This window comes from Oncorhynchus gorbuscha, linkage group LG09, assembly GCF_021184085.1.
Source record: "Oncorhynchus gorbuscha isolate QuinsamMale2020 ecotype Even-year linkage group LG09, OgorEven_v1.0, whole genome shotgun sequence".
Lineage (NCBI taxonomy): Eukaryota > Metazoa > Chordata > Actinopteri > Salmoniformes > Salmonidae > Oncorhynchus > Oncorhynchus gorbuscha.
In genome coordinates this window covers 42898589-42922698 of record NC_060181.1, presented here as the reverse complement: position 1 = coordinate 42922698, position 24110 = coordinate 42898589, and the positions used below count along the sequence as shown (strand labels likewise).

General features: G+C 43.5%; 1 long non-coding RNA gene across 1 annotated transcript; it reads left to right on the top strand.

Annotated features, from left to right (window-relative positions):
• Nucleotides 1-19340: 19340 nt before the first annotated feature.
• On the top strand, nucleotides 19341-20518 carry LOC124043059. The gene is made up of 3 exons (XR_006840263.1): nucleotides 19341-19467; nucleotides 20135-20326; nucleotides 20462-20518. It is a non-coding gene; the product is annotated as an uncharacterized LOC124043059 (long non-coding RNA).
• Nucleotides 20519-24110: the final 3592 nt, after the last annotated feature.

Genomic DNA, 24110 nt, shown 5'->3' with positions numbered 1-24110 from the left:
TGTGTACTTATCCTAACTTCTTTTGAAGTCATTGCCATCTATTTTGGAGCGTGTCATTTCAAGTTTTGCCTTGCTATAGGTTTTGGGGCCATAATAACATGTTTCAAGACCAGTGAGCCACAAGCCCAAAGTTCAGAAGTAGCCCAGAGAAGAAGAAAAAAACAGTCCTGCCCTTTCTGAAGATTTCCTGTTTCATGAAAAGTGCATACATACTGTCTGACTCATATACGGCAAGTTCTGCCTGTACTATTTACTTTTCTAACCGGACGCTGCTTGAGACACGTGAGAACAACAAGTAGACCGGAGAAAATCTGAAGAACGTCTCAAATTAAAGTCTGGATATTTACTGTTATCAAGGCTTCAGTAAATGAAAAGAAGAGGAGTTTATAGTCCGTTTTTAAATGGAGCTACTTCGTTTTTCCACTTTCTGGTGGGGAACGATAATGTTTGGTAGTATTCTGTTATAACAGAAAAGTGAGTTATATGTTTATTTAAAGTAACCTACGAATGTTGGTGGTTGGTTAGTGTTATCGAGCTGATCAAGTAATTATTGAAACATTTATGAGGTTGTTGTAATGAACGTTGACACACGTTTCTTCAAAATTGTCATTCATTACAGTCCTGCACTACTCCTACCGAGTGCAAGATGAGTGTCACGCCCTGACCTTAGTATTCGTTGTTTTCTTTATTATTTTGTTTAGGTTAGGGTGTGACAAGGGTGATTTATGTGTTTTTGTCTTGTCTAGGGATTTGGCATGTTTATGGGGGTGTTATGTACAGTGGGGAGAACAAGTATTTGATACACTGCCGATTTTGCAGGTTTTCCTACTTACAAAGCATGTAGAGGTCTGTAATTTTTTATCATAGGTACATTTCAAGAATTTCAGGAAAACTAGCAGGTCTGTTAGAGACAAAATTCTTACTGGTTGGTAGGTATTCAAATACTTATGTCATGCAATAAAATGCAAATGAATTACTTAAAAATCATCGTCTCTCACAGTTGAAATGTACCTATGATAAAAAATTACAGACCTCTACATGCTTTGTAAGTAGGAAAACCTGCAAAATCGTCAGTGTATCAAATACTTGTTCTCCCCACTGTACATAACACCTAGACTATTAAACACTACCAAACCCCTAGACAAGACAAAAACACATAAATCACCCTTGTCACACCCTGACCTAACCAAAATAATGAAGAAAACAAAGACGGTAGGAGTGGTGCAGGACCGTACTGAACGCCATTGTCAGATTTCTAAAACAAATCTCAAAGAGAATACGAATGCAGTTTAAACCATTTCCACCCGGAATTGGCCCTATCATCTTGGCGATCTCACTACAAAGTTACAGGGTCAGGGAGGCCAATCCTTAGGGAGACATCCCGACCCTACAGACAATCTGATGAGATTTGTTATGGAAGCAAGACGACAACAAACAAACAACATCAATGCACTTCTTCCTTTTATAGCCAGACATGTGAAGAAACACATTAGCATATTTACCAAAGGCCCCAGGGGGCCGGTAATTAAAAACCAAAATCAAAAAAAAAAAAAAAATAAAAAAAAAAAAAAAAATCAAATTAGAATTACAACTCTGCATAACTCCATAAAGAAATAATTGTATCCCATAAGGTAATGGTAAATAGACTAGAGACAGGTGTCCCTCATTAAGGGACAGTGCTCTCTCGCTCTGCTTCTCATGGTCACACATAGGACTATTGCGAAAATATACATTTCTTACTAATTATTAGTGTTTACATAACCCATTTAAATCTCACCCAATGTGATCAGGCCTCACCAGGAAGCCAGAACAGAGGTTATAGGTCAGTCAGCCTTATTAAGTATATTCTTTATCTTTTCTTTCCCTGGTCTTAAAAAAAACAAATTAAAACATTTTAAATACTGCCATCATTCCGCTTACCTGGTTTACTACCAAATTAAAAAAGACCCCACACAATACATCAAACTCGGTATTAACACTACTAACAAATATTCATAACCGGTGTGTGTGTGTGTGTGTGTGTGTGTGTGTGTGTGTGTGTGTGTGTGTGTGTGTGTGTGTGTGTGTGTGTGTGTGTTGGTAATATGTAGGGCAAAACAAACAAACCAATAGCCAGGCCATACTTATTTGGGAGCTTCCTCTATGGCCGTATCTAATATTTTTATAACATTTAAACATTTCCTTAGTTTTCACTTTGCTCAATCTTAATCAGTACCAAACAATTCAAATGAGAAAACAAGAAGCTGCTCTTCCTCCCGGGAGGAATGATTTCGACAACTCCATTGTGTCCTCCTCCCAGAGCCAATTAACTTGCCATTTCCTTTGTTTCCTTCAATCAATCAATCAATCAATCAATCAATCAATCAATCAAATGTATTTATAAAGCCCTTCTTACATCAGATGATGTCACAAAGTGCTGTACAGAAACCCAGCCTAAAACCCCAAACAGCAAGCAATGCAGGTGTAAAGAATGCACGGTGGCTATGGAAAAACTCCCTAGAAAGGCCAGAAAACCTAAAACCCCAAACAGCAAGAGAGGAACCAGGCTATGGGGGAGGCAGACCTCTTCTGGCTGTGCCGGGTGGAGATTACAACAGAACATGGCCAAGATGCTCAAATGTTCATAGATGACCAGCAGGGTCAGATATTAATAATCACAGTGGTTGTAGAGGGTGCAACAGGTCAGCACCTCAGGAGTAAATGTCAGTTGGATTTTCATAGATCATTCAGAGTATCTCTACCCCATCTCTACCCCACCGGCTGTTTCAAGAGAGTTGAAAACAGCAGGTCTGGCACAAGGAAGCACGTCCAGTGAACAGGTCAGGGCAGGCAGAACAGTTGAAACTGGAGCAGCAGCACGACCAGATGGACTGGGGACAGCCCAGAGTCATCTGGCCAGGTAGTCCTGAAGCATGATCCTAGGGCTCAGGTCCCCCGGGATTTGTCTTGGTTCTAGTCAAGATTCTAGCAGCCATGTTTAGCACAAACTAAAGTTTATTTAGTGCTAGCCCACATACGCTGCTATTACTGTTAATTATGTATCTGTCACTTTATCCATACCTATATGTACCTCAATTTACCTCAATTACCTCGTGCCCCTGCACATTTCCTCAGTACTGGTATCCTGTGTATATAGCCAAATTATTGTTACCCATTGTGTATTTATTTACATTTACATTTACATTTAAGTCATTTAGCAGACGCTCTTATCCAGAGCGACTTACAAATTGGTGCATTCACCTTATGACATCCAGTGGAACAGTCACTTTACAATAGTGCATCTCAATCTTAAATGGGGGGGTGAGAGGGATTACTTATCTTATCCTAGGTATTCCTTAAAGAGGTGGGGTTTCAGGTGTCTCCGGAAGGTGGTGATTGACTCCGCTGTCCTGGCGTCGTGAGGGAGTTTGTTCCCCCATTGGGGGGCCAGAGCAGCGAACAGTTTTGACTGGGCTGAGCGGGAGCTGTGCTTCCTCAGTGGTAGGGAGGCGAGCAGGCCAGAGGTGGATGAACGCAGTGCCCTTGTTTGGGTGTAGGGCCTGATCAGAGCCTGGAGGTACTGAGGTGCCGTTCCCCTCACAGCTCCGTAGGCAAGCACCATGGTCTCGTAGCGGATGTGAGCTTCAACTGGAAGCCAGTGGAGAGAACGGAGGAGCGGGGTGACGTGAGAGAACTTGGGAAGGTTGAACACCAGATGGGATGCGGCGTTCTGGATGAGTTGAAGGGGTTTAATGGCACAGGCAGGGAGCCCAGCCAACAGCGAGTTGCAGTAATTCAGACGGGAGATGACAAGTGCCTGGATTAGGACCTGCGCCGCTTCCTGTGTGAGGCAGGGTCGTACTCTGCGGATGTTGTAGAGCATGAACCTACAGGAACGGGCCACCGCCTTGATGTTGGTTGAGAACGACAGGGTGTTGTCCAGGATCACGCCAAGGTTCTTAGCGCTTTGGGAGGAGGACACAATGGAGTTGTCAACCGTGATGGCAAGATCATGGAACGGGCAGTCCTTCCCCGGGAGGAAGAGCAGCTCCGTCTTGCCGAGGTTCAGCTTGAGGTGGTGATCCGTCATCCACACTGATATGTCTGTCAGACATGCAGAGATGCGATTCGCCACCTGGTCATCAGAAGGGGGAAAGGAGAAGATTAATTGTGTGTCGTCTGCATAGCAATGATAGGAGAGACCATGTGAGGTTATGACAGAGCCAAGTGACTTGGTGTATAGCGAGAATAGGAGAGGGCCTAGAACAGAGCCCTGGGGGACACCAGTGGTGAGAGCGCGTGGTGAGGAGACAGATTCTCGCCACGCCACCTGGTAGGAGCGACCTGTCAGGTAGGACGCAATCCAAGCGTGGGCCGCGCCGGAGATGCCCAACTCGGAGAGGGTGGAGAGGAGGATCTGATGGTTCACAGTATCGAAGGCAGCCGATAGATCTAGAAGGATGAGAGCAGAGGAGAGAGAGTTAGCTTTAGCAGTGCGGTGCGCCTCCGTGATACAGAGGAGAGCAGTCTCAGTTGAATGACTAGTCTTGAAACCTGACTGATTTGGATCAAGAAGGTCATTCGGAGAGAGATAGCGGGAGAGCTGGCCAAGGACGGCACGTTCAAGAGTTTTGGAGAGAAAAGAAAGAAGGGATACTGGTCTGTAATTGTTGACATCGGAGGGATCGAGTGTAGGTTTTTTCAGAAGGGGTGCAACTCTCGCTCTCTTGAAGACGGAAGTGACGTAGCCAGCGGTCAGGGATGAGTTGATGAGCGAGGTGAGGTAATGGAGAAGGTCTCCGGAAATGGTCTGGAGAAGAGAGGAGGGGATAGGGTCAAGCAGGCAGGTTGTTGGGCGGCCGGCCGTCACAAGACGCGAGATTTCATCTGGAGAGAGAGGGGAGAAAGAGGTCAGAGCACAGGGTAGGGCAGTGTGAGCAGAACCAGCGGTGTCGTTTGACTTAGCAAACGAGGATCGGATGTCGTCGACCTTCTTTTCAAAATGGTTGACGAAGTCATCTGCAGGGAGGGAGGAGGGGGGGGAGGGGGAGGAGGATTCAGGAGGGAGGAGAAGGTGGCAAAGAGCTTCCTAGGGTTAGAGGCAGATGCTTGGAATTTAGAGTGGTAGAAAGTGGCTTTAGCAGCAGAGACAGAGGAGGAAAATGTAGAGAGGAGGGAGTGAAAGGATGCCAGGTCCGCAGGGAGGCGAGTTTTCCTCCATTTCCGCTCGGCTGCCCGGAGCCCTGTTCTGTGAGCTCGCAATGAGTCATCGAGCCACGGAGCGGGAGGGGAGGACCGAGCTGGCCTGGAGGATAGGGGACATAGAGAGTCAAAGGATGCAGAGAGGGAGGAGAGGAGGGTTGAGGAGGCAGAATCAGGAGATAGGTTGGAGAAGGTTTGAGCAGAGGGAAGAGATGATAGGATGGAAGAGGAGAGAGTAGCGGGGGAGAGAGAGCGAAGGTTGGGACGGCGCGATACCATCTGAGTAGGGGCAGTGTGGGAGGTGTTGGATGAGAGCGAGAGGGAAAAGGATACAAGGTAGTGGTCGGAGACTTGGATGGGAGTTGCAATGAGGTTAGTGGAAGAACAGCATCTAGTAAAGATGAGGTCGAGCGTATTGCCTGCCTTGTGAGTAGGGGGGGAAGGTGAGAGGGTGAGGTCAAAAGAGGAGAGGAGTGGAAAGAAGGAGGCAGAGAGGAATGAGTCAAAGGTAGACGTGGGGAGGTTAAAGTCGCCCAGAACTGTGAGAGGTGAGCCGTCCTCAGGAAAGGAGCTTATCAAGGCATCAAGCTCATTGATGAACTCTCCGAGGGAACCTGGAGGGCGATAAATGATAAGGATGTTAAGCTTGAAAGGGCTGGTAGCTGTGACAGCATGGAATTCAAAGGAGGCGATAGACAGATGGGTAAGGGGAGAAAGAGAGAATGACCACTTGGGAGAGATGAGGATCCCGGCGCCACCACCCCGCTGACCAGAAGCTCTCGGGGTGTGCGAGAACACGTGGGCGGACGAAGAGAGAGCAGTAGGAGTAGCAGTGTTGTCTGTGGTGATCCATGTTTCCGTCAGTGCCAAGAAGTCGAGGGACTGGAGGGATGCATAGGCTGAGATGAACTCTGCCTTGTTGGCCGCAGATCGGCAGTTCCAGAGGCTACCGGAGACCTGGAACTCCATGTGGGTCGTGCGCGCTGGGACCAGCAGATTAGGGTGGCCGCGGCCACGCGGTGTGGAGCGTTTGTATGGTCTGTGCAGAGAGGAGAGAACAGTGATAGACAGACACATAGTTGACAGGCTACAGAAGAGGCTACGCTAATGCAAAGGAGATTGGAATGACAAGTGGACTACACGTCTCGAATGTTCAGAAAGTTAAGCTTATGTAGCAAGAATCTTATTGACTAAAATGATTAAAATGATACAGTACTGCTGAAGTAGGCTAGCTGGCAGGCTAGCTGGCAGTGGGTGCGTTGTTGACACTACACTAATCAAGTCGTTCCGTTGAGTGTAATAGTTTCGACAGTGCTGCTATTCGGGGGCTAGCTGGCTAGCTAGCAGTGTTGTTTACGTTACGTTGCGTTAAAAGAATGACAATAGCTGGCTAGCTAACCTAGAAAATCGCTCTAGACTACACAATTATCTTTGATACAAAGACGGCTATGTAGCTAGCTATGTAGCTAGCTACGATCAAACAAATCAAACCGTTGTACTGTAATGAAATGAAATGAAAATGTGATACTACCTGTGAATGCGACCGGGTTGTGAGTCTATTCGGTAGACGTTGGCTAGCTGTGGCTAGCTGTTGGCTAGCTGTCGGCTAGCTGTCGGCTAGCTGTCGGCTAGCTGTCGGCTAGCTGTTGGCTAGCTAGCAGAGTCTCCTACGTTAAGGACGACAAATAGCTGTCTAGCTATAGCTAACCTCGGTAAATTAAGATAATCACTCACTCTAAGACTACACACTCTAAACTACACAATTATCTTGGATACGAAGACAGCAAAGACAGCTATGTAGCTAGCTAACACTACACTAATCAAGTCGTTCAGTTGAGTGTAATAGTTCTACAGTGCAGCTAATCGGTGGACGTTAGCTAGCTGGCTAGTGAAGACTACGTTAGGACGGCGAAATACGATAATTACGCAATTATCTTTGATACAAAGACGGCTATGTAGCTAGCTAAGAAGAAATTGCTAAGATTAGACAAAACAAACCATTGTGCTATAATGAAATGTAATGAAATGTAATGAAAAAGTTATACTACCTGCGGAGCGAAATGCGGATGCGACCGCTCGCTCCAACCCGGAAGTATTCCTTGTGTTATTATTTTACTATTTATTTTTAAACTTCTCTACTATTTCTCTTTTTTTTCAGGCCAGGTAGTCCTGAGTAGAGGTTGACCGATTATAATTTTTCAACGCCGATATCAATACCGATTATTGGAGGACCAAAAAACCCCGCTACCGATTAATCTGACGATTTTTATACATATATACTTGTAATAATGACAATTACAACAATACTGAATGAACAATGAACACTTTTATTTTAATTTAATATAACACATGAATAAAATCTATTTAGTCTCAAATAAATAAATAATGAAACATGTTCAATTTGGTTTAAATAATGCAAAAACACAGTGCTGGAGAAGAAAGTAAAAGTGCAATATGTGCCATGTAAAAAATCTAACATTTATGTTCCTTGGTCAGAACATGATAACATATGAAAGCTGGTGGTTCAATATTCCCAGTTCTTCAATATTTCCAGTTTAGAAGTTTTAGGAATTATGACGTGTCGATTATTTCTCTCTATACCATTTGAATTTCATATACAGTTGAAGTCGGAAGTTTAAATACACTTAGGTTGGAGTCATTAAAACTCGTTTTTCAACCACTCCACAAATTTCTTGTTAACAAACTATAGTTATGGCAAGTTGGTTAGAACATCTACTTTGTGCATGTGTAACGGATATGAAATAGCTAGCTAGTTAGCGGTGGTGCGCGCTAAATAGCGTTTCAATCGGTGGCGTTATTGCTCTGAGACCTTGAAGTAGTGGTTCCCCTTGCTCTGCAAGGGCAGCACCTTTTGTGGAGCGATGAGTAACGATGCTTCGTGGGTGACTGCTGTTGTGTGCAGAGGGTCCCTGGTTCGCGCCCGGGTATGGGCGAGAGGACGGTCTAAAGTTATACTGTTACACATGACACAAGTAATTTTTCCAACAATTGTTTACAGACAGATTATTTAACTTATTATTCACTATATCACAGTTCCAGTAGGTCAGAAGTTTACATCCACTAAGTTGACTATGCCTTTAAACAGCTTGGAACATTCCTGAAAATGATGTCATGGCTTTAGAAGCTTCTGATAAGTTAATTGACATGATTTGAGTCAATTGGAGGTGTACCTGTGGATGTATTTAAAGGCCTACCTTCAAACTCAGTGCCTATTTGCTTGACATCTCGGGACAATCAAAAGAAATCAGCCAAGCCCTCAGAAGAGAAATTGTAGACCTCCACAAGTCTGCTTCATCTTTGGGAGCAATTTCCAAACACCTGAAGGTACCGCATTCATCTGTATAAACAATAGTACGCAAGTATAAACACCAAGGAACCATGCAGCTGTCATTCCGCTCAGGAAGGACATGTGCTCTGTCTCCTAGAGATGAACGTACTTTGGTGTGAAAGGTGCAAATCAATCCCAGAACAACAGCAAAGGACCTTGTGAAGATGCTGGAGGAAACAGGTACAAAAGTATATATATCCACAGTAAAACAAGTCCTATATCGACCGGTCAGCAAGGAAGAAGCCGTTGCTCCAAAACCACCATAAAAAAAAGCCAGACTATGGTTTGCATCTGCACGTGGGGACAAAGATTTAAATTTTTGGAGTAATGTCCTCTGGTCTGACGAAACAAAAATAGAACTGTTTGGCCATAATGACCATCATTATGTTTTTAGGAAAAAGGGGGATGCTTGCAAGTCGATGAACACCATCCCAACCGTGAAGCATGGGGGTGGCAGCATCATGTTGTGGGGTGCTTTGCTGCAGGAGGGACAGGTGAACTTCACAAAATAGATGGCATCATGAGGGATATATTGAAGCAACATCTCGAAGCCTTCAGTCATAAAGTTAATGCTTGGTTACAAATGGGTCTTCCAAATGGACAATGACCGCATACTTCCAAAGTTGTGGCAAAATGGCTTCAGGACAACACAGTCAAGGTATTGGAGTGGCCATCACAAAGCCCCGACCTCAATCCCATAGACAATTTGTGGGCATAACTGAAAAAGCATGTGAGATCAACGAGGCCTACAAACCTGATTCAGTTACACCAGCTCTGTCAGGAGGAATGGGCCAAAATTCATCCAACTTATTGTGGGAATCTTGTGGAAGGCTACCCAAAACGTTTGACCCAAGTTAAATAATTTAAAGGTAATGCCACCAAATACTAATTGAGTGTATGTAAACTTCTGACCCACTGGGAATGTGATGAAATAAATAAATAATTCTCTCTACTATTATTCTGACATTTCACATTCTTAAAATAAAGTGGTGATCCCAACTGACCTAAAACAGGGAATTTTTACTAGGATTAAATGTCAGGAATTGTGAAAAACTGAGTTTAAATATATTTGGCAAAGGTGTATGTAAACTTCTGACTTCAACTGTACCTTTGACTATTGGATGTTCTTATAGGCACTTTTGTATTGCCAGTCTAATCCCGGGAGTTGATAGGCTTGAAGTCATAAACAGCGATGTGCTTCAAGCGTTGCTAAGAGCTGCTGGCAAAACGTGTAACGGCATTCCTCCTCCTCCTCCTCTTCTGAGGAGGAGAAGCGAGAAGGATCGGAGGACCAAAGCGTAGCGTGGTAAGTGTTCATGATGTAATATTTAATGAAACTAACTGAACACTGAAATACAAAACAATAAAGTGAACGAACGAAAACCGAAACAGTACCGTGTGGACCAAACACTCACACGGAAAACAAACACCCACAACTCAAAAGTCAAACCCAGGCTACCTAAGTATGATTCTCAATCAGAGACAACTAACGACACCTGCCTCTGATTGAGAACCATACTAGGCCGAAATAGAAACCAAACATAGAAAAACAAACATAGACTGCCCACCCCAACTCACGCCCTGACCATACTAAATAAAGACGAAACAAATGAAATAAAGGTCAGAACGTGACAAAACGCAGTAAAGAACTGTTTGAATGAATGCTTACGAGTCTGCTGCTGCCTACCTCCGCTCAGTCAGACTGCTCTATCAAATATCAAAACATTGACATAATTCTAATATAATAAACACAGAAATACGAGCCTTTGGTCATTAATTAATATGGTCAAATCCTGAAACCATAATTTCGATAACAAAAAGTTTATTCTTTCAGTGAAATATGGAACCGTTCTGTAATTTATTGAACGGGTGGCAACCCTAAGTCTAAATATTGCTGTTACATTGCACAACCTTCAATGTTATGTCATAATTATATAAAATTCTGGCAAATTAGTTCACAGTTCGCAATGAGCCAGGTGGCCCAAACTGTTGCATATACCCTGACTCTGCTTGCACTGAACGCAAGAGAAGTGACAAATTCCCCTAGTTAATATTGCCTACTAACATTAATTTATTTTCACAAAATAATTTTAAGAAAGGCATTGATGTTTATGGTTACATTTTTTGCAAATGCACTTTTGTTAAATCATCACCTGTTTGGCAAAGTTGAAGTAGGCTGTGATTTGATGATAAATTAACAGGCACCGCATTGACTATATGTAATGTAGGACAAGCCAGTTAACCTAGTAATATCATCAACCACATATAATTAACTAGTGATTATGTGAAGATTGGTTGTTTTTTAAAAGACAAGTTTAATGCTAGCTAGCAACTTACCTTGGCTCCTTGAAAACTTGAAATAGGCCCTGCAGATTAATCGTTTGATCGCTAGTCCTGACGTATGGTCCTAGGGCTCAAGTCCTGAGAGAGAGAGAGAGAGAGAGCGAGAGAGAGAGAGAGAGAGAGAGAGAGAGAGAGAGAGAGAGAGAGAGAGAGAGAGAGAGAGAGAGAGACAGAGAGAGACAGAGAGAGAGACAGAGAGAGACAGAGACAGAGACATCGGACAAGACAGGAGAAATACTCCAGATATAACAGACTGACCTCAGCCCTCCAACACCTCTGTCCTTCCGACCAACGTTTACTTTACCAGGTGAACAAAAAGTTTTTAATTACAGTCAAACAAACATGATAACTTCTGTCCACAGGGAGACCACTTTAATTAACATGATAACTTCTGTCCACAGGGAGACCACTTTAATTAGTCGTGACCCCTCATCCCTTTCGTCAATTGTATAAATCTATTTTAGAAGAAGACGGAATAAAGTGTCTCACAAGATTAAAACCCCTAGGGTTTTCTCGAGTCTACAAGGACTGTTTGGTTTTGCCAAAGAACGTATTGTTCCTACTTGATCACCTGTAATGTGATTCGGGCCTTCAGAAATCCAAACCCCCAAAAATATATTATGTCTTGTTCAATGCTGCCTTGTGACCCTGCTCTACCAAATAGTTTACTAATGTGGCATATGAGTTTCTTTATCTTTTCATGCTAATAATCAGTAACATGGGTAGTAGTCATATCACTTTCGATTCTTCCTGTGTCCCCAATAAATATAATACTTTCCTGTTATACATTTTGCCAATATTGCCCCTACACTCACTTTTCCATATTTTTCCGCTACCCCCTCAATATCCATTTTGATAGCAGGTTTAAAACCTGCTATCAAAACATACGTACACATTTGATCAATATCCTCACATACCCAAGCTGTGTACAAATACCCAAACTAATATACTATATAACAGATACTCAATGAGTATATACTTCATAATATATACTATTAGTTCATTTTAGTATACTGTAAACAAACGGTAACCTTTCAGCTGAGCTTTGCATGTCTACCCGGAAGTTGATGATGTTGCTATACGCAGCCTCTGGCTAGCTTGTTAACAAATTACTACAACAGGTGTTTGAAAATTCAGACGGTTCAGAGTGTACACTGGCCACTCTGGCCGAGGAGCAGGGTTGATCTGAGAATGACGTGAATAATCAAGTCAATAAACGCTGGGTAGTTAGATTGCATAGAGTTAATATACAGGCAAGTTTGATGTATTAGTAGCCAACTAATGTTAGGTAGCTAGCTAACATATAATACCTGTCACGCCTTGGTCATTGTATCTTGTGTTTTTGTTATATGTTTGGGTAGGCCAGGGTGTGACATGGGTTTATATGTTGTATTTCGTATTGGGGTTTGTATTAATTGGGAGTGTGTATTAGTAGGGGTGTGTCTAGTTAGGCTTGGCTGCCTGAGGCGATTCCTAATTGGAGTCAGCTGTTTCTAGTTGTCTCGGATTGGGAACCGTATTTAGGTAGCTTGAGTGCGCGTTGTATTTCGTGGGCGATTGTACCTGTCTCTGTGTTAGTCACCAGATAGGCTGTATTAGTTTCTCTCGTTTGTTGTTTTCGTATTTTCAATTATTTCATGTACCGCTTTTTTCTTTATTAAAAGTCATGAGTAACCTACACGCTGCATTTCGGTCTGACTCTCTACAAACAACAGACAAAGTTCATTACAGAATCACCCACCACGATTCACAGACCGAGCAGCGTGTGAACTGGCAGGATCTGAAGGAGGACGATATGGATTATACTACGTGGGAAGAAATCGACAGGTGTGCGGCAGACCCAGTGCGAGTGCAGGAGCCCGCCTGGGATTCCCTACAGCAATGCGAAGAGGGCTATACACGGATGGAATGAAAAGGAGAGCACGGCTATACAGAGCGAAAACCGTAGGTAACGGGGAAAGTGCAGAGAGAGAGTGGCAGAGTCAGGAGTCAGACCTGAGCCTACTCTCGCTGTTAATTGTGAGGAGCAGCATAATGAGGACTTCTGGTCTTGGGAGATGATATTAGACGGAAAAGGACCCTGGGCGCAGCCGGGAGAATATCGCCGTCCCAAGGAGGAAATAGAAGTAGCTAAAGCGGAGAGGCGTGAGTATGAGGAGGCAGCACTGCGACTCGGTTGGAAACCGGAAAGTCACCCAAAAAATGTATTGGGGGGGGCTAAAAGGGAGAATAGTAATGCCAGGTAGGAAACCTGTGCATACTCCCTGTGCTCACCGTTGGGCTAGAGAGACCGGGCAGGCACCGTGTTATGCTATGGAGCGCACAGTGTTTCCAGTGCAGGTGCAGAGCCAGCTGCGACTTATACCAGCCCTTCCTATTGGCCGGGCTAGAGTGGGCATCGAGCCAGGTAAGCTTGGGCAGGCTCTGTGCTCAAGAGCTCCAGTGCGCCTGCACGGTCCGGTCTATCCACAGCCACCTATACACACCAGTCCTCCGGTAGCAGCTCCCCGCACCAGGCTTCCTGTGCGTGTCCTCGCGCCAGTACCACCAGTTCCAGCACCACGCACCAGGCCTCCAGTGCGCCTCGCCTGTTCAGCGCAGCCAGTGCTTTTCTCCCCTCCTGCGCTGCCGGAGTCTCCCGCTTGTTTAGCGCAACCAGAGCTGTTCTCTTCTCCTGCGCTATCGGAGTCTCCCGCCTGTTTAGCGCAGCCAGAGCCTTTCTCCTCTCCTGCGCTGCCGGAGTCTCCTGTCTGTCCAGCGCCACCAGTGCTCCCAGTCGGCCCAGCGCGTCCAGTGCGCCTCGCCTGTTCAGCGCAGCCAGAGCCTTTCTCCTCTCCTGCGCTGCCGGAGTCTCCTGTCTGCCCAGCGCCGCCAGTCGGCCCAGCATCACCAGTCTGCCAGGATCCACCAGAAGTGCCAGTCTGCCAGGATCCGCCAGAAGTGCCAGTCTGCCAAGATCTTCTAGATCGGCCAGACAACCTTAATCATCCAGGTCCACCAGCCAGCCAGGATTTACCGGAGTCTACTACCTGCCTGAGCTTCCTCTCAGTACTGAGCTTCCTCTCAGTACTAGGCTCCCTCTCTGTACTGGGCTCCCTCTCAGTACTGAGCTTCCTCTCAGTACTGAGTTTCCTCTCAGTACTGAGCTTCCTCTCAGTACCGGGCTCCCTCTCAGTACCGGGCTTCCCCTCAGTACCGGGCTTCCCCTCAGTACCGGGCTGCTTCGGTCCCGGGCTGCCCCTCTGTCCCGGGCTGCCCCTCTGTCCCGGGCTGCCCCTCTGTCCCGGGCTGCCCCTCTGTCCCGGGCTGCCCCGCTGTCCCGAGATGCCCCTCTATCCCGAGTTGCCCCTCTGTCCCGAGCTGCCCCTCTGTCCCGAGCTGCCCCTCTGTCCCGAGTCCCGAGCTGCCCCTCTGTCCCGAGCTGCCCCTCTGTCCCGAGCTGCCCCTCTGTCCCGAGCTGCCCCTCGGTCCCGAGCTGCCCCTCGGTCCCGAGCTGCCCCTCAGTTATGTGGGGATCAGGGTGAGGACTATTAGGCCATGGTCGGCGGAGAAGGTGGATTATCCTAGGACGCGAAGGGGAGGAACTAGGACATTTATGGAGTGGGGTCCACGTCCCGAGCCAGAACCGCCACCATGGACAGACGCCACCCGGACCCTCCCTATGCTCTTGAGGTGCGTCCCGGAGTCCGCACCTTAGGGGGGGGTTCTGTCACGCCTTGGTCATTGTATCTTGTGTTTTTGTTATATGTTTGGGTAGGCCAGGGTGTGACATGGGTTTATATGTTGTATTTCGTATTGGGGTTTGTATTAATTGGGAGTGTGTATTAGTAGGGGTGTGTCTAGTTAGGCTTGGCTGCCTGAGGCGATTCCTAATTGGAGTCAGCTGATTCTAGTTGTCTCGGATTGGGAACCGTATTTAGGTAGCTTGAGTGCGCGTTGTATTTCGTGGGCGATTGTACCTGTCTCTGTGTTAGTCACCAGATAGGCTGTATTAGTTTCTCTCATTTGTTGTTTTCGTATTTTCAATTATTTCATGTACCGCTTTTTTCTTTATTAAAAGTCATGAGTAACCTACACGCTGCATTTCGGTATGACTGTCTACAAACAACAGACGAAGTTCATTACAATACCAGTAAATACTGCTATAATGATATGCTATGCGGTTCAAAAAGTTAGTATAACTAACAAATTGTCATAATTCATTGAAACAATGAATTTGTATCGGCTCTCGCATTTTTCCAGTCAGCGGGGAAATGCTGCCAAATTTTTATCCATGATTGGATTTTTTCATATTTGAGCCAAATTGGTAGAATACTTTTGCGCTTCTTTTAGTACATCTATGGCTTTGCTACAGTTGACCTCTTCCTGACCGTGGTCAGAGTGTTTAGATTTACTCACTCACGGCTCTAATATATGCCAATTTAACAATTTTCCATGGTAGTGATACCCACTTCCCCAGAGAGTAGTTGTGGTATTTGAGCCTTTTAATTGGTAAAGGTTTTGATACCTTGTATTATAACCAATCCTGGAATGTCTGCCAATTTACTACTGGAGAATATGTGTTCCTTTATTCAATCACACAGTGCAGCCAGTCGAGCTGATAGGGTCCTTCGTCCGTCCATAATATAAATCTCTTGTCAATACACACACTCAGGAAACAAAAACAAACACACAAAATTAACAGTATTTGGTTAGGAACGTCATTCATTTCTTATAATTTGAAAAGAGTAAATTTTTCTCCATCTGAATACTTTTGAATTAATCTATGTCATTTTAAATGTTGTACCCATATGGTAGTTCCTCCAATGCACGTTTCCATGTAGGGTTTACATTTATATCTAGTTTCCCAATCATAACCAACTGTTTAGCAGTACAATACATTTTCTTGTAGAATGTTTTTTTAAATTTCACATATATACATCAACTCTGCAGGAATATTTATGTTTGTCTATCTCAGGATTGTGCCCTGGAATCACATGACTCGTAGTATCATATCATCCCATGGCCGCTTCTCTGCTTCAACAGAGTATCACAACCCCTGTCTCTAACCAGGATACTTCTCGAAAGATCCCAATCAGAAATGTCCCCTGCTCCTACAGAGTCACGCTGCTTCAAAAGGATGTTTGCCCTATAATTACTTCTAAGACATCCCCTATTCAGAAATAACTCTACAACAATAACATTTCTAAATAGGGGTGTTTTTGCTACAAAAAAAGACATAATGTGCACAACCTGTTCTTAGAACAGGATTTTCTATAATGTTTCAAAGAAAATCAGTTTCATCCGTATGTCACGCCCTGGCCATAGAGAGATTTTTATTCTCTATTTTGGTTAGGCCAGGGTGTGACTAGGGTGGGCATTCTATGTTCATTTTCAATATTTTGGATTTCTGTGTTTGGCCGGGTGTCACGACTCCTACCGAAGGTGGCTCCCCTTCCTGTTCGGGTGGTGCTCGGTGGTCGTCGTCACCGGCCTACTAGCTACCACTGATCCCTTTTCTTCCCCTTTTTCTGTTTATTAGTTGCACCTGTGTTTAGTTTAGGATAATTGGTTGGGCTTTATTTACCAGCCGGCCCAACTGCTGGTTGTGCGGATTATTTTCAGTGTACGGTTGTACACGACTGTAGGTCACGGTTGTCCGTGTGTGTGTATTTTGCTGAACTGTTTCAGTTCCCCGTGTTTGGGGCGTTTGTTTGGGTTGGCGTCGTTTCACCGTTGTGGTGTATTAAAAGTAGCACTACCCTGAACTCTGCTTCCTGTGCCTGACTTCTTCCTCCACTACACCTCGGGCGTTACACCAGGTGTGGTTCTCAATCAGAGGCAGCTGTCTATCGTTGTCTCTGATTGAGAATCATACTTAGGTAGCCTTTTCCCACCTGTGTGGGTAGTTATTTTCTGTTTAGTGTTTGTTTCACCTGACAGAACTGTTTCGGTTGTTCTCTTTGTTCTTTTGGTTATTCAATGTTCAGTTAAATAAACAAGATGAACACTTACCGCGCTGCACTTTGGTCCTCACTTTCTTCCACCAACGGCCGTTACACCGTAATTTATTGTCTGTTCAGAATTGCGTATCCACTCACTAAACCACGCCTAATGCAGCTCCTGCTGTGTGCAGTTTAACATCAGTCTCCTCGGGAGCAAATCCCATCCTCGTCACCAAATTGTGGTAGCAATTCTATAGGAAGAGAGAGACTGCAGATTCTTTCAAACCAAAATTGTAAAACGTTTTTGAAAATGAAGCAACCAACCTTCACCAAGAATGTTTCAGAGTTGAAACCTTCACAAACATATTCAGGTCTCTGATTTTATAGAAAAATACATCATGTTTTATACATGGCAGTCAGCAGACAGTATATAAAAGGCAATTAGTTGTCTGTGCAGATTTAAGATAGCACGAGGCCAGTTTGTATCAGGTTAGAAAAAACACTAGCATATAACAAGAGACAATTCTTTAAACAGTAAAACACGGGATAGCATGACTATTATGTAATTTTTCACGACAAAATAAAGCCCAACCAAAGGGAACATTCCTTTTGTCTGTTTCACATATCCTTTATAAAGTGAAATTGTCAAGTCTCACAATAATGATACATTCCTTCACGTAGTCTGGACTGTGAGGTGAGGTTAATGTTTCACTGTACTCACTGATGTTCACTGGTGCGTTCTGAGCCCTCTCCTGTACTTCCTGTTCACCCACGACTGCGTGGCCATGCACGCCTCCAACTCAATCATCAAGTTTGCGGACGACACAACAGTGGTAGGCTTGATTACCAACAACGACGAGACGGCCTACAGGGAGGAGGTGAGGGCCCTCGGAGTGTGGTGTCAGGAAAATAACCTCACACTCAACGTCAACAAAACTAAGGAGATGATTGTGGACTTCAGGAAACAGCAGAGGGAACACCCCCCTATCCACATCGATGGAACAGTAGTGGAGAGGGTAGCAAGTTTTAAGTTCCTCGGCATACACATCACAGACAAACTGAATTGGTCCACCCACACAGACAGCATTGTGAAGAAGGCGCAGCAGCGCCTCTTCAACCTCAGGAGGCTGAAGAAATTCGGCTTGTCACCAAAAGCACTCACAAACTTCTACAGATGCACAATCGAGAGCATCCTGGCGGGCTGTATCACCGCCTGGTACGGCAACTGCTCCGCCCACAACCGTAAGGCTCTCCAGAGGGTATTGAGGTCTGCACAACGCATCACCGGGGGCAAACTACCTGCCCTCCAGGACACCTACACCACCCGATGTTACAGGAAGGCCATAAAGATCATCAAGGACAACAACCACCCGAGCCACTGCCTGTTCACCCCGCTATCATCCAGAAGGCGAGGTCAGTACAGGTGCATCAAAGCTGGGACCGAGAGACTGAAAAACAGCTTCTATCTCAAGGCCATCAGACGGTTAAACAGCCACCACTAACATTGAGTGGCTGCTGCCAACACACTGACTCAACTCCAGCCACTTTAATAATGGGAATTGATGGGAAATGATGGGAAATATATCACTAGCCACTTTAAACAATGCTACCTAATATAATGTTTACATACCCTACATTATTCATCTCATATGTATACATATATACTGTACTCTATATCATCTACTGCATCTTTATGTAATACATGTATCACTAGCCACTTTAACTATGCCACTTTGTTTACATACTCATCTCATATGTATATACTGTACTCGATACCATCTACTGTATCTTGCCTATGCCGCTCTGTACCATCACTCATTCATATATCTTTATGTACATATTCTTTATCCCCTTACACTTGTGTGTATAAGACAGTAGTTTTGGAATTGTTAGTTAGATTACTTGTTGGTTATTACTGCATTGTCGGAACTAGAAGCACAAGCATTTCGCTACACTCGCATTAACCTCTGCTAACCATGTGTATGTGACAAATACAATTTGATTTGATTTGATTTGTTCAACAGGCCATACTCTTCCAGTGTAGGAAATGTTCATATTATTATGTAATATATTAGATGAGAAAGTTCGCCTTTCTGATGTTTGTTGGCCTTTTGTTTGTCTGTGTATTTGGAGGGAACTGTCAGTTTCCTAAGTCAAGCAAAGTTATCATCTTCTCTGGGTCAATACAGTTTAGGCCCATTTAAGAAAGCAAATAATGACTGGGGTTCAAGCCAAAACATTTAAAGGTAATTTCTATTTGAGCCAAATTCTGCAGCGTTTCCCTCGAATGCGATCGCCGCGAACACGGTAACATTGCCTTTAAAAGCTGTATTTGAGCGCAATCAAATTAAATCCCGGTCAAATGTCTTATCTTGTGTTTTAGAGCTGCAGTGAAGCGTGAACATATTTGACGACACATGAGTAACCTAAATGGACAAACTATTGACTGCTGTACGTAACCATATCCCTTTATAAACAATAAATCTAATGTCTTTCCCCCTATCTCTTTGTGTCTCCACCTCAGTGGCCTCATCAATGACTATGCTGAAGCTGAAGCTTCTGTGTAAATTCTGTGACGTTGAGTCTACCAGCTGCATGGGCACACTGTTTAACCAACTGTAGCATCACAGCCATCTGCCCCCATCCAGAGGACGTGTGTGTCAGCATTTGGTGAGTGACTACAGTACCGCTCAGTTGGAATGACCTTTAAACTTGACCTTAGGAGAGAATGCTGGGTAGTGGGTACAGTAACACACTATGAGCATGTTAATGTGTGACAGAGCAGAAATGAATCATCTTGTTTGGTGATTTGTAATTTAAATACGACTTTTGCTATGAACAACGTTTATTTAAGTAGCTAAACCCAAAAGTGCCCCATCCACTAATCCCACTAAAAAAAGAGGAGAACTAGATTTGGCCTCCTGTTCGAAGCTAAAGGCAATGCCACATTATCTCATTACTTTTATAGCATTCAGAGCTGAAGTGAGCTGAACTCCTAATGCCATGTTCACAGCAACACCTCTTAAAAAGGCTTTCACGACATACGCTCCACACCACCCAGCAGGAGACCTGAGTATCCCATTTGTAGGTCCATTTGTGCACCTTCAGTATTATTCACTGCACGTGTATTGGTATTTTGTAACTGGGGGATACATTCTGTACAACCTAACCCGACCCCTGTATCAAATCACTATCATAATGCTTAGATTGTGTTTTGTTAGTTTTCAAAAAGTTACTTTCCCTTTTATTACTGTATTTATCACTAGCTTAAATTTTATCTCTGTTTGTCAAAAATGAATTGGAGTGGAACTAATTGATCCTGTTGTCTTGTTTCCAGGAGGAAGAAAGACGACAATGTCACCATAGACACGATATGCCACAACCCAGCCCATAAGCTGCATGGTCTGGTGCTGGAGGACTATAACAACAGCAAGTGTGAGATGAGGGAGAGAAATGACATGGGCTCCTAGTTCTTCATCTGCTCCTGCTCCGAGGACGAGTGCAATGACCACCTTTTCTTCCCCCCCCTGTGAGTCCCTCTGTAGTGCTATGTCACCAGCTATGTAGTGCAATGTCACCTGTTATGTCATCCTCAAGGTTGCCTTTTGTAGGCATTATGATTGGTCATGCGAGTGCAACAACCGTGTCTTCTTCACCTTTATAGGGCGGCAGGTAGCCTCGTGGTTAGAACGTTGGACCAGTAACCGAAAGGTTTCTAGATCGTATCCCCAAGCAGACAAGGTAAAAATCTGTCGTTCTGCCCCTGAACAAGGCAGTTAACCCACTGTTCCTAGGCTGTCATTAAAGTGTATTTTCTTAGTCTAAGTAAAGTGACAAAGGATGGTTATAATGCTTCATGACAGTGTCATAAAGTGTATTTTCTTAGTCTAAGTAAAGTGACAAAGGATGGTTATAATGCTTCATGACAGTGTCATAAAGTGTATTTTCTTAGTCTAAGTAAAGTGACAAAGGATGATTATAATGCTTCATGACAGTGTCATAAAGTGTATTTTCTACACGTTATTTAAAATATGATTTTAAAAAACATGACTGGCAGTGAAACAACTAATTTCAATAAATGTAGGTGTCATAACCAGCCATAAAACAACACAATATATGTCACAGCAGGTCTTAATATATGGGTCATGACAGTGTAATGACCATATTATGACAGGTTATGACAAGTTATGTCATCTGTTAGGACATATTCTGGCATGGTTCTGACCATGTCATACCTTGTTATGACACTGTGTGTCAAGTAAAGTGTTACCTATATTGTTATCTGTTGCTGTATTTGCATAGCTTAATCACATATGCATTTTGCTTGCTGCCGATGTTTAATAATTGTATATTCATATTGCAATTTATTAATATTGTAACCTAATTATGCTTTCATGTAATATCATGATTGTTATTATTGAATATTTCTCTGTCTCCCAGCAGAATTTTTTTTATATAGCAACTATGTTACCCATCGGCTGGCCAGTCCTTAACCAAAGCCAATCAAGACAAGAATCACAGACTAATGTCAACTCAACTGTCAATCATATCAACTGTACTGTGATTCCATCTGAACAACTTAGCATGCCATGTACCATCATCTGAATATAGAGACTCAGGTCAGATGCATTCGCATGATGGATGACGGGTGGATTGCGTTGAGCCGTGGAGTGAAAGTTTGTACACGTTTTGTATGTGCTACTGCTAGCATTGGCAGTCGCGGCCTGTATTGTTTTTCCATGAATGTGAAATATAATGCCATATTTCCATTCATTTGGAAGACTACTAATATAATAAATACTGTACCTCACAGATCTTGGAACTGTCTTACTTTGTAGATATAGAAAATGCGAAAGACCTGTAAATGTTTTGTTGTCATTTGACCAGTTCCAAAGAAAAGGGAAAGCATTTCAAGCTTCAAATCATGTCTTGAAAAAGTCATTTTGTCCTCAATAATTATTATCCTGGACAAAAAAAAGAGTATTTTCACAAAATGATATTTTCTCTTGTTCTTTGTTTGAGCATTATACTGAGCATTGGACCTATTGGAATTACCAATGAGGAGTTAATCAGTAATTACAGTATTTGGAAACTCCAGAAGAAGGGTTCTAATTCTGAACTAGACAAGACTCGAAACACCCTCATCGTGTTTAGGAGCTTTAGAGAGTGTAAACAACACTAAAAGAGAAGATATTTAATTCACTACACGGGACTCAAAACACCATAATAGTGTTTTCAACCTTTTCTGGGTTAGTGCTCCAAGTCTCTGGCAAGGTGTTGCACAACACTTGATTAAGTGGCTTACAACATACCACGTCATGTTTCAGAACACCTCAGGATGAATGTTTCAGTACACCTTTAAAGAGAAAATGTAACAAAATGTCAATGTCATATTCATCTTCTCCAGCACCACCCAAACATCAACATGTGTGAAAATTGTGTTTGTGTGTTTTGTAGTAAAAAAGATAGAGGAAGATCAGTGTTTCCAAGAAATCATCAGTAAGCATTGTGTGATTTTTAACCAAACATGTGTAGGCATTGCCTACTAATTGCCTCCTAATTGTCTATTAATTGGTTGATGATGTCATTGGAAACACTTATCTTCCTCTATATTTTTCACTACAAAACATAGAAACATTTTCACATATGTTGATGTTGGGGTGGTGCTGGGAGATTATGAAAATGTTGAAATGTCCCTTTAAATCTGTCCCAATACCCTCACACCCATGTGTTTCAATACTCCAGCAAAGTTAAGGTTCTGTCTCCTTTAAGGTGGTGGCAGCTCAGTTGCCACTAGTTTTAGTGTTTCAAAGCACTTAATTTTAACAGTGTTGTTTGTCTAAGGGGCAAACCTCCAGGGGGGTTAGTTATTCTCACTAAGATATCATATTAACATTGCCTAAGTCGTTACAAAATGTATACATTTGCTGGAAATTTGGTTTAAAACTGTAAACATTTCTTTTCACCCAATGGCATAATGGGTATAATTGTAGGAAATGTGCTGTAAAACTGCACATTTCTTCTCTATGCCCATTGCAAAATGAGTAAAATTGCGGGAAATGTGTTATGAAATTGCAAAGTTTTCTCTCTGTCATTGGCAAAATGTGTAGAAATGTAGAAAACTTGCTTTAAAACTACAACATTTTCTCTACGTCCCATGGCAAAATGTATAGAATTTCAGGAAATTAACATAAAAAATATATTTTTTCTCTCTCCTCCGTCAAGAGGTGGCCACTGAAATGTTTTGCAGATCTTGCTTATGGCACCCAAAAGGCTAGAGCCGGCCTTGTGCAAGCAAGTGCTGCGTGCATGTGTGGTGTATGTGTAAGTGTGTGTGTGTCTGTGTGTGTATGTCATATTTTTAACACAGTATACACGCTCATACACATGCACACATATGCATGCACGTGTAACGACGCGGCCGACGCACCTGCCCATAGGTGGCCTATGGCCCCTCAGAGAGTTGTAGATACTCGCGCAGTTTACCCGTGCTTCATTGATCTATTTTGTTTGACGGCCCTCCGATCTACATTTGTCAGTTGGCCCTCCAACCTGCAACCGTTTTTTTTTTTACGTCGCACAATTGGCCCAGCGTCGTCCGGGTTTGGCCGGGGTAGGCTGTCATTGTAAATAAGAATTTGTTCTTAACTGACTTGCCTAGTTAAAGAAAGTTTCAATTAAAAATGAAAATAAATAAAAATTCATGCATGTTCACACACACACAAACGCACACAGACAAAAACAGACACTTGCCACAAAACGTAAAGGTTTGCACACTATAAACAAATCCTATTTTATACAGGAAATGTCCTCAATGCGATAAACACAGATAAACAACTATTATGAATATATTATGTGACTTTTGTAGCACTGCAATTGTGTAGAGAGATAGAGACGACATCTGTAGAGAGTTCATAAGGTCAGGTCTGAAGCCTGACATCATGGCTTGAGTATTCCAAGCGAAAACATATGCTGCCGAAGCACAGTAATAAACCAGTAATTTATGGGTGTTAACAGTGGACTTAACCCCTGAGTACCACCCATTAAACCAACACAGGGGAACATAAAGGAGCACTCACCCAGCCACTCACCACCTCTAACTGTCCCCCCTCTGATGAATAATAGCTTTCCTCAGGAAGAGAGATATGCAGGAGGGGGACAATGTATCAGGGGTCCATGTGAAAAAGTGCTAGTAAAGCAAGTAAAGAAGTTATGTAATGTTGTCATTCATTTGCTGACAGACACAGCTGTATTTTGGCTGATCAATCATTTGTGTGTAATGGTAAATGGCACAGTGAAGGGTGTAAAAACGT